Genomic DNA, 15,865 nt, shown 5'->3' on the forward strand with positions numbered 1-15,865 from the left:
CCTCAAGTATGTCTTTATTAGCAGCATGAGAACAGACTAATACAGTAAACTGGTACCAGTAGAGTAGGGTGCTGCTGTAAAATTACCTGAAAATGTGGAAGCAACTTTGGAACCAGGTAGGCAGAGGTTGGAGCAGTTTAGAGGGCTCAGAAGAAGACAGGAAAATGTGGGAAAGTTTGAGACATCCTAGAGACTGGTTGAATGGTTTTGACCAAAATGCTAATCGTGATATGGACAATGAAGTCTAGGTTAAGGTGGTCTGAGATGGAGGTGAGGAACTTGTTGATAACTGGAGCAAAGATGACTCTTATTATGCTTTAGCAAAGAGACTGGTGGCATTTTTCCCCTGCTCTAGAGATTTGTGGAACTTTGAGCTTGAGAAAGATGGTTTAGAGGATCTGATGAAGAAGTTTCTAAGTGGCAAAGTGTTTAAGAGGAAGCAGAACACGCATGTCTGAAAAATGTGCAGGCTGATGATGCAATAGAAAAGAAAAACCCATTTTCTGGGGGAGAAATTCAAGCCTGCTGCAGAAATTTGCATAAGAAATGAGAAGCCCTATGTTAATCACCAAGACAATGGGGAAAGTGTCTCCAGGGCATGTCAGAGACCTTCAGGGAAGCCCCTCCCATTTCAGGCCCAGAGACCTGGGAGGAAAAAATGGTTTCATGGGCCAGGCCCAAGGGCCCCTGCTGTGTGCAGCCTAGGAACTTGGTGCCCTGTGTTCTGGCTGCTTCAACCATGGCTAAAAGGGGCCAAGATATAGCTTGGGCTGTGGCTTCTGAGGGGGTAAGCCCCAAGTCTTGGTAGCTTCCACATGGTGTTGGGGCTGCAGGTACACAGAAATCAAAAATCAAAGTTTGGAAATCTCCACTTAGGTTTCAGAGGATGTATAGAAATGCCTTGATGTCCAGGCAGAGGTGTGCTGCAGGGGCAAAGCCCTCATTGAGAACATCTGCTAGGGCACTGCAGAAGGGAAATGTGTGATGCTAGCTGCTACACAGAGTCCCCACTGGAGTACTGCCTAGTGGAGCTGGGAGAAAAAAGCCACCATTCTCCAGACCCCAGAATGGTAGATCTACTGACAGCTTGCACTGTGCACCTGGAAAAGCTGCAGACATTAAATGCCAGCCCATGAAATCAGCCAGGAGGAGGGCTGTACCCTGCAAACCCACAGGGTTGGAGCTGCCCGAGACTATGGGAATCCACCTTGTGCATTAGTGTGACCTGGGTGTGAGACACGGAGTCAAAGGAGATCATTTTGGAGCTTTAAGCTTTGACCGTCCTGCTGGATTTCAGACTTGCATAGGGCCTGTAGCCCCTCTGTTTTGGTCAATTTTTCCCATTTGGAATGGGTATATTTACCCAATGCTTATAACCCCATTGTGTCTATGAAGTAGCTAACGTGCTTTTGATTTTATAGGCTCATAGGTGGAGGGACTTGCCTTGTCTCAGATGAGACTTTGGTCTTGGACTTTTGGGTTAATGTTGCAATGAGTTAAAGCTTTGGGGCCTGTTGGAAGGCATGATTGACTTTGAAATGTGAGGACATGAGATTTGGGAGGGGCCAGGAGCAGAAAGATATGGTTTATCTGTGTCCTCACCCAAATCTCACCTTGAATTGTAATAATCTCCACATATCATGGGAGGGACCCAGTATATAATGTAATTAAATCATAGGGCAGGTTTTTCTCATGCTGTTATCATGATGGTGAATAAGTCTCATGAGATCTGATGGTTTTATAATGCAGAGTTCCCCTGCATATACCTTCTTGCCTGCTGCCACGTAAGACATCCCTTTGTTCTACCTTTGTCTTCCGCCATGATTGTGAGGCCTCCCCAGCCTTGCTGGACTGTGAGTCCATTAAACTTCTTTTTTTAATATATTTCCCAGTCTTGGGTATGTCTGTATTTGCAGCATTAGAACAGACTAATAAATTATTCTACAAATTAAGCTTTTCCTTTATGTTATAAGGGTAACATGATAAAAATCACAGAATAGCCACAGAAAGGAAGTTTTTTGGAAAATAAGAAATATACACCAAATTCTATTTGCTGATTAAATATTTTGCTATGCTTTATAAATACCTAAAGATATTTAGCTTATCCAGTAACTATTCCTTTTAAGGAAAGTTTTTGGAATATGGAGTTTGCCATTTACACTAAATAGTAAAAACAAGATTGTGCAACTCACATAGGTTTAACTTCTAATATGAAATTATCACTCTGAAGTTTTAAGTCAAATTGAGAATGGCAGCAGCTTCCCCACGCAGCATAAAAGAAGTGCATGGAGAGGAGAGAGAATAGCAGGTTGTGGACAGAGGGATTCCTTTTCTAGGGTGTATCATGGAATCAGGAGGGAGGGGGGTGCAAAACTGAGGGATGTAATCTGATTCCCTGGTAGCAGACACTTGTTTGGCAAAGTCTGGATTTTATCAAAACTAGAATTGGTAAAGTCTTCTCCATTTATTTCCACCTATATCCAATCAGGTAACTAATAATCAAGTTACTAATTATTAGTGATTCTACATTTAAAATTTCTGTTGGATATACTAGATAAATATATAAATGTATTAATTAATACATGGATAAATGAATGAACAAATGGATGAATCAATAAATAAGGGATAACAGTGAAAGGTCCTTTGACTTATTATTTCAGGTGATAGTGAGATGCTGCATCCTGATTTCTGGGCAATCTGTCCAATCACAACAGAGCACCAGGCAGTGGATGGGGCACAGCAATTGAGATAAAGTGCTTGGGAAAGGAAGATGATTTGAGTCAGAATTGGTATTTTAAATAAGTCAGATATCCAGGAAAATTAGAACAGAAGGGAATGTTAAAAATCCCACACTGGTTAATAGGGCTTAATCCAGGCCCACTAAACATTATATCTTCTTGGTGAAATAACTTCATTTTAAGCGCTACTCAGTGGTGGACTGAGCCTCCTGGTCTACTTCCTAGCCTACCATGATCTTCTGGGTCAGCCTGTATGTAATCACTAGGGGTTAGAGTGGCAGGCAGGAGGATGGAGGAGAAAAAAGACAGGGAACACGTGGCAGAAACCAACCAAAGTAATCTAATTTCAGCCACTCTTCAAACTTTTACAGTCTTTTGGTTTATGTTCACCACTATGCCTTTTGTAATCCTTGTATTTTATAGTTTGTTAAGCTACTACGGGACTTATGTTGATTTAGAAAAGTCTTTTTTCTTCTTCTTTTCCTTTCTTTTTTGAAACACAACTAATTTGTTGCTTATTTGATCACACCAAAACTGCCAAGTGTCTGCATGTGGAGATGTGTGATGAGTAAGGTTATAGGCAACAATTGGGCAGTGTCATTCATTGCAAATTCATGGGTACATGATAGAAATTTTCCTAGAACTTAACTTAATTGATTTAAGTCTAACTTAATTGATTTAAGCTTCACATATTTACCAAGTTACATTATAATGATTTATTATTTTTTTCCATGAATGGGCTAGACCAGGTTTATTTGAGAGGCAGTGTATATGCAGGAGGCAGTAGCAAAGTAAGTATTTAATGTGAGTTATCGCAACTCTGTGTCTATTATATGCCATTAACTTGAAAAGAAAAGGAAACTATCTTACCAAGCATCCTTTTCCTCAAAAAAAGTAACATTGAGGAGCAATGTTACTAAATTCAAAGTGATTTTCCCATATTTCATCATCTTCAGTTAATACGCAATAATGGAATATTTTATAATCCTAATAATTTGCACATTAAAACTTTGTGTTTATTACTACTATAAATATTCCAATGACAACTATTTTGAAATTCTAGCTTTTTTTTGTTCCTGTAATAGATAATTGGTCAATTATTTGTGTTAACTAATTCATTGGCTTGATTCCCTCGTTAAAGTAATCAAAAATTTCAGTTTAATTGAAGAAACTTAATCCTTTATATTTAGTGTTACGTGGTAATTATCTTTGCCTTTCAGGCCATCGACATTTTTTTTCCAGAATTGACTAGAATAAAAGTATTTTAAATGCTGTGCTTTTGACTACTCTTTTTAGCCTCTTTTATGAAATGCAAAGTTAACAGAATTTTTGTAAAGAAGCTCTTTGACCAACTTGTGCTGGAAGCAAAGATGCCAAAAAGCCATCTTTTCTAACAAAGCCCTCGAAATACCTTCTACTTAGATATATATGCCTGAAAATAAGAAGAAATAGAGAATCTTCTGAAACTTTCATAATACTTTCATATGAATTTGAAACTCAGATGTTGTCCAAAATGTGCAGGTGCTTTTCAAATTTAAGCCCTATTTAAAGTTTTTTTTTGTTTTGTTTTAGCTTTTATGGTATTATTTAAGAAATCTGTTCAATGTCTGGGCAAGGCTTAAATATCTTTCATATTTCTGTCAGCTGGAAATGACAAAAAGAAACACATTCCATATGAAACACATTTTTTCTAAAAGACAAGTATGCAGAAATAGTTTCTCTAACAGTATCTATTTTATAGGGAGAATATCAAGTGAAGTAAGGCAAGTTTATCTTTGCGAGGGGGAGAGATGGGGAGATACCTAGATGACAGGCATGATAATATTCCTTCTGGTTTATTTCACAGTTCTGTTCTTTGCTAAAGCAGTGTTTACCTTGATTTGGGGTTTCTCATGTTGTCTTTCTCTTCCTGGCTTGGCTTTAGCTTTTAAACTAAAAATAAAGATAAATGAAGGCAGACAACAATTTTTACTAGCAAGTGTTGCATAAGAAATAACTAGTCTTATAAAGTTTTATCTTTTCTGACTTCTTGCAATTTGAAATGTAGTAAAAACATAAGGCAGGGCTTCCTATCATATCCCTGAAACTAATTACAGTACTTTTCTACTTACCTTCTTTAATAGAACTTACATGTTATTAAATTTTAGTAAGCTAAGATTTAAAAAATCTTAAACTGCTATTGTCTGCTAGGATTCCCTTTACAAGTTTTACAGAGAGACAGAGACTGCACATAGGAAACTTGGTACGACTACTAATGCCACCAAATTAGATAATATGTAAACAGAATGTCCAACTTTTGAACAATACCATTTCAACAAATACCAGATTTGAAGATAACCTCACTGAAATCTGAAATAAAGTATTTCAAATCAGATAGAAGATTATACGTATATATAGTCTTTGAGTTAAAGAAATCTGTAACATTTTAGTTTCAAATGCACTTTATAAGCTAAGATTTAAACATACTTTGGGCAGTTAACATCAAATTTTGGAATAATGGCATGGTAGGTTTCAATTTTTCCAAGTCAACGTGTACATTGCAAATATGAGCTGAATTACCAAAAATATGTTCTGTTTCCTTGAAATGCATTAGGTTTAAATAAAATAACACTCTAGTCCTCACAATGGGAGAAAAAAATTATAATCAATATGTGTGGGTAATATGAAGACAATCATATTAGAAATCTTTTTTTACTATGCCAAGCTAATGTTTAGTAACTTTCTGAAAAATCTGTGAAGTGTCTACTTTCCACAAATTTAGGTAAATATAATAATTTTGAAATCAATCAAAAAGTCTTGTATACTTTTTATACTCTCTCCCTTGTATACTAGGGAGAAATTGAATGGTCTATAAAACTTGTTAAGTCTTTTAAAATTTGCAATTTCTTGCCTAAAACACAATGTGCCACTTGAGGCCATTCCTTCCAGCTGAGTCACTGACTTAGGGCAGAGCATGGTGCTTAAATGTCAATGGAAACAAGCCCTCTGACTGTGATCCTTATTGCTATGATACAATCTCATGTTCTGAATACTCTCCCATTCTTATAAAAAGCAATTCACACTTATTTATTATGTAGAAGAGAAAACATAATTTGTTTTCTTTCCTTTTTAGGTTCTTTGTTGAGATAGTTTCTTGAAAACAAACATCAGATTAACAAAAAAGGCAATGGACGTTTATTAATGTATGCTGTACCCATCACGGGGGAGAGGCCTCAGTTCAAAAGTATTTATCTCAAGGCAGTGGCTTAGGGGGCTTGCTTAAATAATATTTCAACAAAGAGTCTCAATCCAATATAGTAGAAAGACAAAGGAGAGAGAAGTCTCAGTCTTTCAAACAGTAGGAAAATGTAGGAAGATGTATCTGCAAATTTTTCTAGTGCCTGTTGGTAACTTCTCTTGGCTGATAAGCAAGTTCTATCTCAAGAAAGGATTGATGGACTGCCAGCAGGCAAGAAGAGGCTGAGACAGAGTGTTCTCCCATGTTTTCAGTGTTTGTAACTCAACAATACTCACTATTTTGGAGAGAAATATTTTGGTTTCCTTCAGTCAAACTCTGAGAATTCCTATTGTACAAACCCTGCTTCTAATTCACTTTTTTTATCTTCCCAAGAATTTCCATATAGCAGGGGGCTAATTTAGTGTTTGTTGAATTGAATTTATTCAAGTTACGCTTTCTTCTCTTCTTACAGTCTCACGTTGTGACTTTTACTGTTTTCTTTGTCATGTTTCTGCATTAGACCACCACTTACTGATTTTTACAGTACTTAATGGGAGCAGGACAGTACTACAATTGCCAATTCAGCTCTCAACCTGAATCAAATAAACAGTAACGTTTTAGAAAGCTCCAGGAAAGGGTAGGAAGCAGAAGGAACGTGCTGTCAGGGATTTTTCTTTCTACTGGGGGATTGGTACAGTAGAAAAGAGCACAGGTGGAAAAGTAAGAAGGGCTGGTTTTCAAACTTCTGCCATTTCCTAGGAAGAGTTTGTCATCTTAAATGTGAAGAACAAGGCTTACACTTAGGAATGCTGGGAAGATAAAACAAAAAGTTACATATAAAGCATCCAGGAGAATGCCAAATGCACAAATGGTAGCTATTAAAACTTGAACCAGAAATATTATGGTATTACAAAATAAGAGATTTCTTTTTAGGTCACATTGATTGCTTAGAAATGACTCACCCTGTCAAAAGAGGTTTAAGTGTCCCCTTTCACTTCAGTGATATGAGAAGAAAGCTGACCCCTTCCAGAGAACTCAGCCACCGTGGAGAAGACAGCTGAGTGTTCCACCATTACACAGAGCAACTCCCTGCCGCTCTTAGGGTTGGTAAGCTATGCCAGAGCCTACATTGCTGATTCACATGATGTCAGGAGCAAAAGTATCCCTTAGAAATCAATCAATAAAGATCAAATCTTGAGAAATTCCTCTGATAAAAGACAAAGAGGCACACATTGTCTTGTAAAATAGAATTCAACTGTAAAAGTAACATACAAAAAAAGATACAGATTAACAACAATTTTTAAAAGGCAGGTAAAAATTCACAAGTCAAGTGCAAATGAGGGAACTCTCAAAATACAATTAACTGTGACAGACATCTCCCTTCCAGGAGGTGAAACTTCATCATTCCTACCTCAAATTTTAAAATATGGATTGTTCTCAATTATTTGCTTCTGAAGAATCAAATATGAAGAAAGAGAAAAAGACGGGAGAGAGGAAGGGGAAGAAACTTTACAGTGGAGAAAACTGTCCAAACTACCTTGCCCAGGTATGAAGGATAACATCATGAGTAACAAGTCATGTCTCCAGTCTAGCCATGAGAAGAACATCAGACAAACTCAAACCAAGGAACACTCTACTAAATAACTTATCACTGTTCCTTAAAACTTTCAAGATCTCTCTCTCTCTCTCTTTCTCTTTCTCTGTCTCTCTCTCACACACACACACATTCACACACAGAAAAAATTAAAAAACTGTCACAGATCAGAAGAGATTAAAGAGACACAACAAGTACATGTAATGTGGTATTACAAGATGGGATTCTAGAATAGAGAAAGGATACCAGGAAAAAAAAAAGAAAGGAAAACCTTGCAAAATCTGAATAAACTCTGAGGTTTAGTTAGTAGTAATGTATCAATATTGTTTTCTTAGTGTGACAAATATATTATGCTAATATAAGATGTTAGTAATAGGGAAAATTGGGGAAAAGGTATTATCTTAGTAACTTTTCTAAAAATCTAAAACTATTCTAAAATAAAAAGATGATTTTTGACCCATTGTGGAAAGCAATGTGGTGATTCTTCAAAGACCTAAAAACAGAACTATCATTGAACACAGCAATCCCATTACTGAGTTTATACTCAAAGAAATATAAATCATTCTATTGTATCATAGACACATGCATATATATATATATTCATTACCGCACTATTCACAATAGCAAAAACATGGAATCAACCTAAATGTCCATCAGTGGCAGACTGGATAAAGGAAAATGTGGTACATATGCATATACACCATGGAATACTATGCAGATATAAAAAAGAATGAGATCATGTCCTTTGCAGTGGCATAAATGGAGCTGGAGGCCATCATCTTTGACAAACTAACGCAGAAACAGAAAACCAAATACTGCATGTTCTCACTTATAAGTGGAAGTTAAATGATGAGAGGGAAAGAGCAGACACTGGGGCCCACCAGAGGGTGAAGGGTGGGAGGAGGGAGAAGATCAGGAAAAATAACTAATGAGTACTTGGCTTAATACCTGGATGATGAAATAATCTATGTAACAAGCCTCCATGACACAGGTTTATCTATATAACAAACCTGCATATGTACCCCTAAACTTAAAATAAAAGTTGAATTTTTTAAAACAGATAATTTTGAAAAGGTAAAAGAACTTATTAATCAAGAATGTTTTCATATATTAAATAATATACAATTCACAATAACATTATGAGTCATGACAAACATTGGCATACAGGATCATATTATAAAAAGCCAAAACTTACAAATACAGGTAACTAGGGAAAAACACAACTGTAATGGAAAACTCTCACATTCTTTAGAGTTTTGTGGGAGTAGGAGTCGGGAATAAGAGGTGGGAAATATCAAATTTTTATGTTTAAAAAAATCAATCATCTGGCTTCAGTGTGGAGAATGACAAATCATTTAGGAAGCTACTGCAATAATCCAGGAAGAGAGTTGTAGTTTGAATGAAACTTGTAGAGAAAATTGAATGGAAGCAAGAGAAACATGAACTGTGAAATCGACAAGGTTTTTCAATAGATTGGAAAACTGAGATCCCGTTTAGTTTTGGTCTTGTTGATCATGAAGGGGACTCTGCTATTGCCATGTAACAAATGACTCTAAAATGTGAGTGATATAAAACTACCTCTTATTTGTTCATAGATTTTGTGTGTCAATAATTCAGACAAGGCATAGCAGGGAATGGGTTTTTATTACTCTGCAACGTCTGGGTCCCCTCTGCTTGGAAGACTCTACAGCTGGGGGTGACTTAGCAGTTGAAAGCCAGAATCTACTAGAGGTGTGTCTTCATTCACTGTATAAGATGGTTTTGCTGTCAGCAGAGACCTCAGTTGAGACTTTCTGTGAGAGCAATTACAGGCTGAGTATCCCTAATTTGAAAATAATCTGAAAGGCTCCAAAATTAAAAACGTTTTGAGTGACAATGTGATGCTCAAAGCATCAATAGCACATTTCAGATTTTTTTTTCTCAGATTTGGAATGCTCAAACAGTGAGTATAATGCAAATATTCCAAAATATTTTAACAAAATATATGAAATCCAAAACACTTCTGGTCCCAAACATTTCAGATAAGAGATACTCAACCTGTATCTATTGGGCTTATCAAATGGTTAAGCTTCTTCACAGTACTCCTCAGGGCAGTCAGTCTTCACACATTATACAGAGCTCAAAGAGAGAATCATTTTTTTAAGGACACAAGATAGAAATGTCACCATATTTTATGATTTAGACTTGAAAGTTATGAAGGATCATCTCTGCAACCTTCCACTGGTTATAAGCAAATCACTAGTCTATCCAAGTTCAAGGGGAAGAGACATAAATCTATCACATACTGAAAAGAATGTAAAATAATGGGTTACCATAAATTATTTACATGTTTCTTCCATACAAAATACATTCATCCAACAAAGGACTAATATCCAGAATCTACAAGGAACTCTAATCAGCAAGAAAAAATAATAATAATTCTAACAAAAAGTAGGCCACGAATAGAAACAATTCTCAAAAGAAGATATACAAACATACAGATGGCTAACAGACTTAAGAAAAAATGCTCAACATCACTAATTATCAGGGAAGCGCAAATGAAAATCGCCATGCAATACCACCTTATTCCTGCAAAAATGTCCACAATTTTTTTTATTTTTATTTATTTTATTTTATTTATGTTTTTAAAGGCTCGTCAAATGTCTATAATTTTAAAAATCAAAAAGTAATAGATTTTGCCGTGGATGTGGTGAAAAAGGAACACTTTTACACTGCTGGTGGGAATGCAAACTAGCATAACCGCTATGAAAAACAGTATGGAGATTCCTCAAAGAACTAAAAGTAAACTACCATTTGATCCAGCAATCCCAGTACTGGATATATACCCAAAGGAAAAGAAGTCATTATATGAAAAAGACACTTACACATCCATGTTTATAGCAGCACAATTCACAATTGCAAAAATATGGAACCAGCCAAAATGCTCATCAATCAATGAAGCAAATGGAGCAGATAAAGTGTAGTGTATATATACCATGAAATACTTCTCAACGAGAACAAGGAATAAAATAATGGTATTCGCAGCAATCTTGATGGACTTAAAGACCATTATTCTAAGTGAAGTAACTCAGAAATGGAAATTCAAACATCCAGCATCATATGTCCTCATTTATAAACGGGATCTGAACTATGAGAATGCAAAGGCATAAGAATGACATAATGGACTCTGTGGACTTGGGAAGAAGGGTGGGAAGGCATGAGGTATAAAAGACTACCCATTGGGTGCAGTGTACACTGCTTGGGTAATGGGTGCACCAAAATCTCAGAAATCACACCTAAAGAACTTATCCATGTAGCCAAACACCACTGTTACCCAAAAACTATTGAAATCACAATAATAATAAAAACAAAATACATTCAGCCTCTGCTAGGACCCCTGAAAAGCCTTTTCTCATTGAGCATCAGGCTTTGGCTGAAAGTGTAAGTCCTCTAAATCAGGTCTACATGCAGATGAGGGTCCCTGAGTGTAGTTCCTTTGGTATAGGTTCTCCAGTATAGTTCCTCTCAATTGAAGATGTATGAAGTTAAGATGCAAGATTTTTGCCCTCTGTATTAGGCAGGTCTTTGCAGAGAAAAGAACCAATAGGGTGTGTGTGTGTGTGTGTGTGTGTGTGTGTGTGTGTGTGTGTGTGTACAGAGAGAGAGAAATTATAAGAAATTGGCTCATGAGATTGGTACCAAGATCTGCAGCCAGCAAACTGAAGACTCAGGGGAGCTAACAATTAGAGTAGTTCTAGTCTGAATCCAAAGGCCTGAGAACCAGGGAACCTCTGGTATAGTTCAGTTTGAAGGCCAGCAGCCTTCAGACCTAGGAAGAGCTGATATTTTAGTTCAAGTCTAAAGGCATAAAAACAAACCAACTAACTAACTAACTAACAAAAAAGATGTCCCAACTCAAGCATATTCAGGCAAAAGGAATTCCCTCTTATTCTGGGAATAGTCAGCTTATTGTTCTATTCAGGCCTTCAACTGACTGAGTGAGGCCCACTCACATTCAGGAAGGCAGCCTTCTTTACTCAGTCTATGAATTTAAATGTTATACTTATCAAATAACACCCTCACAGAAACACTCAGAAAAATCTTTGACCAGATATCTGGAAAGCCCACAGCCCAGTCAATTATAAAATTAACCATCACATCCCTAGCATACTCAACATACAATGATAAGGTAAGTATAGGATACCTGCAATAGACATTTCCATTCAAAAGAGGTGAAAACAGTCATTGGTCCATAGCAATTCTGAAATATACCTAGAGACATGTTTCCATTCCCTTGATGAAGGCTCAATCCTATTACCTAGGAATACTCCTCCATGACTCTTGACTACATTCTGGACTTTTGGCTTATTCCTCTGAGTGATACTTTTCTTAAAAAATGTTTCGTGTTCACAGTTATCTTTGCTAACTTCCTTTTGCCTGTAGTAGTTCAGGAGTTTCAAAGGCCTCTCTTAATTTTTTACTGCCTTTGTTTCTTATAGTTCAAGCTGATACAATTTCTTATAAAACCTTATGGGCCTTATTTTTTTTATCAATTTAATCAGAGTACTTTCTATTCTGTTAGATAAAAGCCTTCAACATATATCTTGAAGACAGTCCCTCTCTATCTTGGGCTCTGCGCTAGAGATGTAAGTTTGTGTATCTTCAGTGTAATAGAAGCCGTATGTGGATGAAGCTGTCCGAAGTGACAGAATAATAGAGTGCTTATAACCAAACCTATGTCTCAACTCCTTTGAAAAAACAATAAAATTAAAAATTTAAGACAATCTGGGTCATTTTCATTTACAATGAATATGATAGGTCAAGAGTCATGTTTTATCCTTAAAACATAAAATGTCCTTATAAATAAAATTGAAACTGTTGACATTTGTGAGGAAAAATTACCATAAGAATGCCATATACTGAATGTCAAAATTCATATGTTGGAATCTTAACTCCTGATGTGACAGTATTAGGAGCTTAGACTCTTGGGAGGTGAGTAAGTCATGAAAGTGGAGCCCTTATGAGTGGGATTAGTGAGATAAAAGGGACCTCAGAGAGCTCTCTTGCTGTCTGTCGTGTAAAGAGACAATGAGAAGTTGACAGTCTGTGATATGGTTTGTCTCTTTGTCCCCACACAAATCTTATGTTGAATTGTAATTCCCAATCTTGGTGGAGGGATGTGGTGGGAAGTGACTGGATCATGGGGGCAGATTTCCCCCTTGCTGTTCTTGTGATAGTGAGTGAGTTCTCACGAAATCTGATGGTTTAAGAGTGCATGGCACTTCCCTCTTGTCTCTCTCTGTCTTTCCTGGCCATGTGAATACACTTACCCTTCACCTTCCCCCATGATCGCGAGTTTCCTGAGGCCCTCCCTGTATGCTTCCCATACAGCCTGCAAAACTGTGATCCAATTAAACCTCTTCATAAATTACCCAGTCTCAGGTAGTTCTTTATAGCAGTGTGAAAATGGACTAATCCAGAAAATTGGTACCAGAGAAATGGGACATTGCTGTGAAGATACCTGATAATGTGGATACCTTCAGACCTGGGTAACATGCAGAGGTTGGAACAGTTTGGAGGGCTCAGAAGAAGACAGGAAGAGGAGGAAAGGTTTGGAGCTTCCTAGAGACTTGTTGACTGGTTTTGACCAAAATGTTGATAGTGATCTGGACAACGAAGTCCAGGCTGAGGTGGTCTCATATGGAGATGAGGAACTTCTTGGGAACTAACTGGAGCAAAGGTCCCTTTTGCTGTGCATTAGCAAAGAGACTGGTGAGATTGTGCCCTTCTCTAGAGATCTGTGGAGCTTTGAACTTGAGAGAGATGATTTAGGATATTTATTGGAATAAATGCCTAGGTAGTAAAGTATTCAAGATGTGATCTACAGCACTACATTTAAACCTATGGATGGGAAGTTTCCCCATTCTTTGTTATGCTGTAGTGCAAAACAATTCTTGGCTTTCTTTGTTGCACAATTGACTTGTGCCATTCTGCTGTTGCTGTATGGAGTTAAGGAATATGACTGTACTTGATTTTTGAAAAAAAAAAAAAAAAAAAAAAAGATAAAAAATTTAAAAATAAAAAATATGTGCTCTGGCTGCTTCTAACAGCATACGCCCATATGTGTGAACAAAACAATTATCTAAAACTGGAATTTATATTTAAAAGGGAAACAGAGCATGAAAGTTTGAAAAATTTGCAGCTTAAACATGTGGTAAAAAAGAAAAATCAATTTTTCTGGGGAGCTGGCAGCAGAAATTTGCATAAGTGAGTGTGATATGGTTTGACTCCTCACCTAAGTCTCATGTTGAATCAGAATTCCTAGTGTTGAGGGGGGGACCTGGTGGGAGGTGACTGGATCATAGGGGCAGATTTTCCCCTTCCTGTTCTCATGATAGTGAGTTCTCACGAGATCTGATGGTTTAAAAGTGCATGGCACTTCCCACTTTGGTCTCTCTATCCTGTCTTGCCACAGTAAGTTGTGCCTGCTTCCCTTTTGCCTTCTGCCATGATTTTAAGTTTCCTGAGACCTCCCAGCCATGCTTCATGTACAGCCCACAAAACTGTAAGAAGTTAATTACTGGGTATTTTACGAAGAGATTAACTAAACCTCTTCATAAATTACCCAGTCTCGGGTAGTTCTTTATAGCAGTGTGAGAACAAACTAATACAGTCAGCAACTGTGAAGAGGGCCCTCACCAGAACCCAACCATGCTAGCAGCCTGATCTTGGAATTTCAGGCTCTAAAACCGTGAGAAATAAATTTATGTTGCTTATAAGCCACACAGTCTATGGTAGTTTGTTACAGCAATCAAAGGAACTGTGTTACAGCATGCAGGAACGTGTTTGTGTGTGTTTATGTATACATATATGTATATATAGAGAATCCCAGAATATATATATATAAAGAGAGAGAGAAATCCAAGAAAAAAAATAATGTTTCATAACAAGCTATAATGATCTGCAAATAATAAAAAACAAATTGCCTTTTTTAACAATCAAAGTTGAAAAGATTCTTTTGAAGATTTGAACTCAAAATCAGAAAGAGTGAGGTTAAATTGATATTCAGATATACTACTGGAGCTGCATTTAATATTGAAGGGCAATGTTTGGCAGTATATACAGTTACTATTTGTAAAGTTTATTTATTAGTCATTTCATTCCTAGAAAATACATTTAGAGAAGTAGTTAAATATTTATGTACAAGATGTTCATTGAAGCACCACTCTTTTGGTACAAAAATGCTAACTGTAGCATCATTTTTTTTTTTTTTTGAGACAGAGTCTCGCTCTGGCTCCAGGAGTGAGGCTGGAGTGCAGTGGCATGATCTCGGCTCACTGGAAACTCTGCTTCCCAGGTTCAAGCAATTCTCCTGCCTCAGCTTCCCGAGTAGCTGGGACTACAGGCACGCACTACCACATCCAACTAATTTTTTGTATTTTTAGTAGAGATGGGGTTTCACCATGTAGGCCAGGATGGTCTCAATCTCTTGACCTCATGATCTACCTACCTCACCCTCTCAAAGTGCTGGGATTACAGGCATGAGCCACTGCGCCTGGCCACACATCATTTTTCCTAAAGAAAAAATTATAAACAGTTGACATTTCCACCAACAGAGGAATGGTTAAATTATGAGACATACGTAGGATTAAAATTTTAAAAGTTAATAATAATAATGCTTTAATGAAATAGATACAAGATCACATTAATAAAAACTACATAAAAGATTATTCAAATTTAATTAAAAATATGTATGAACTATAATTCAGGAGGAAATATATCAAAATGTTAACATTTTTATCTCTGTGTGATACAATTATGGATGATTTTTATGTCCTTTTTTTCTATTCAGTTTTTTCCCTCACAGTAAGAATATTACTTAAACAGAAACCAAACAAAAATAAATAAATAAAAATGAGCTTAAGAGATGCGGTACTGAAAGGCTTTTCTTTGAACAGTTGCACAACCAAAGACAGTACTTAGTAGTAAAGCCTCTAAGGGAAAAGTGGACATTTCAGCACAGACAGCAGGATAAAAATGTAATATGGGGAGCACAAAAAATATGCAGACTGAATCAAAACAGAGACAATTCCCTTAGGTAGGCGGGTTTTTAAAAATTGGGCACAGAAACCTTTTATCCATACCAGATCTTGCCCAGAAGCATTGAAAGAAAAACAATGGAAAACAATGACAGGGTTTGGGGAAGAGAAGAATGAGAAGCCGATGCTCTGCCGCCTGCCACCATTTATGCACACCTGCCTCTTTCCCCTGTCAGCGCTCCCAGCAGCAGGCTCTGCAGATGCATTAGGTCCAAGCAACACAATTTGAAAAATCAAC

General features: G+C 36.9%; 1 non-coding gene across 1 annotated transcript; it reads left to right on the forward strand.

Annotated features, from left to right (window-relative positions):
• Positions 1-13,413: 13,413 nt before the first annotated feature.
• Positions 13,414-13,550, forward strand: LOC119473074. The gene has a single exon (XR_005202237.1). It is a non-coding gene; the product is annotated as a small nucleolar RNA SNORA46 (small nucleolar RNA).
• The last annotated feature ends 2,315 nt before the right edge of the window (positions 13,551-15,865 follow it).

The sequence above is a fragment of the Cebus imitator genome, unplaced genomic scaffold (genome assembly GCF_001604975.1).
Source record: "Cebus imitator isolate Cc_AM_T3 unplaced genomic scaffold, Cebus_imitator-1.0 Scaffold130, whole genome shotgun sequence".
NCBI lineage: Eukaryota > Metazoa > Chordata > Mammalia > Primates > Cebidae > Cebus > Cebus imitator.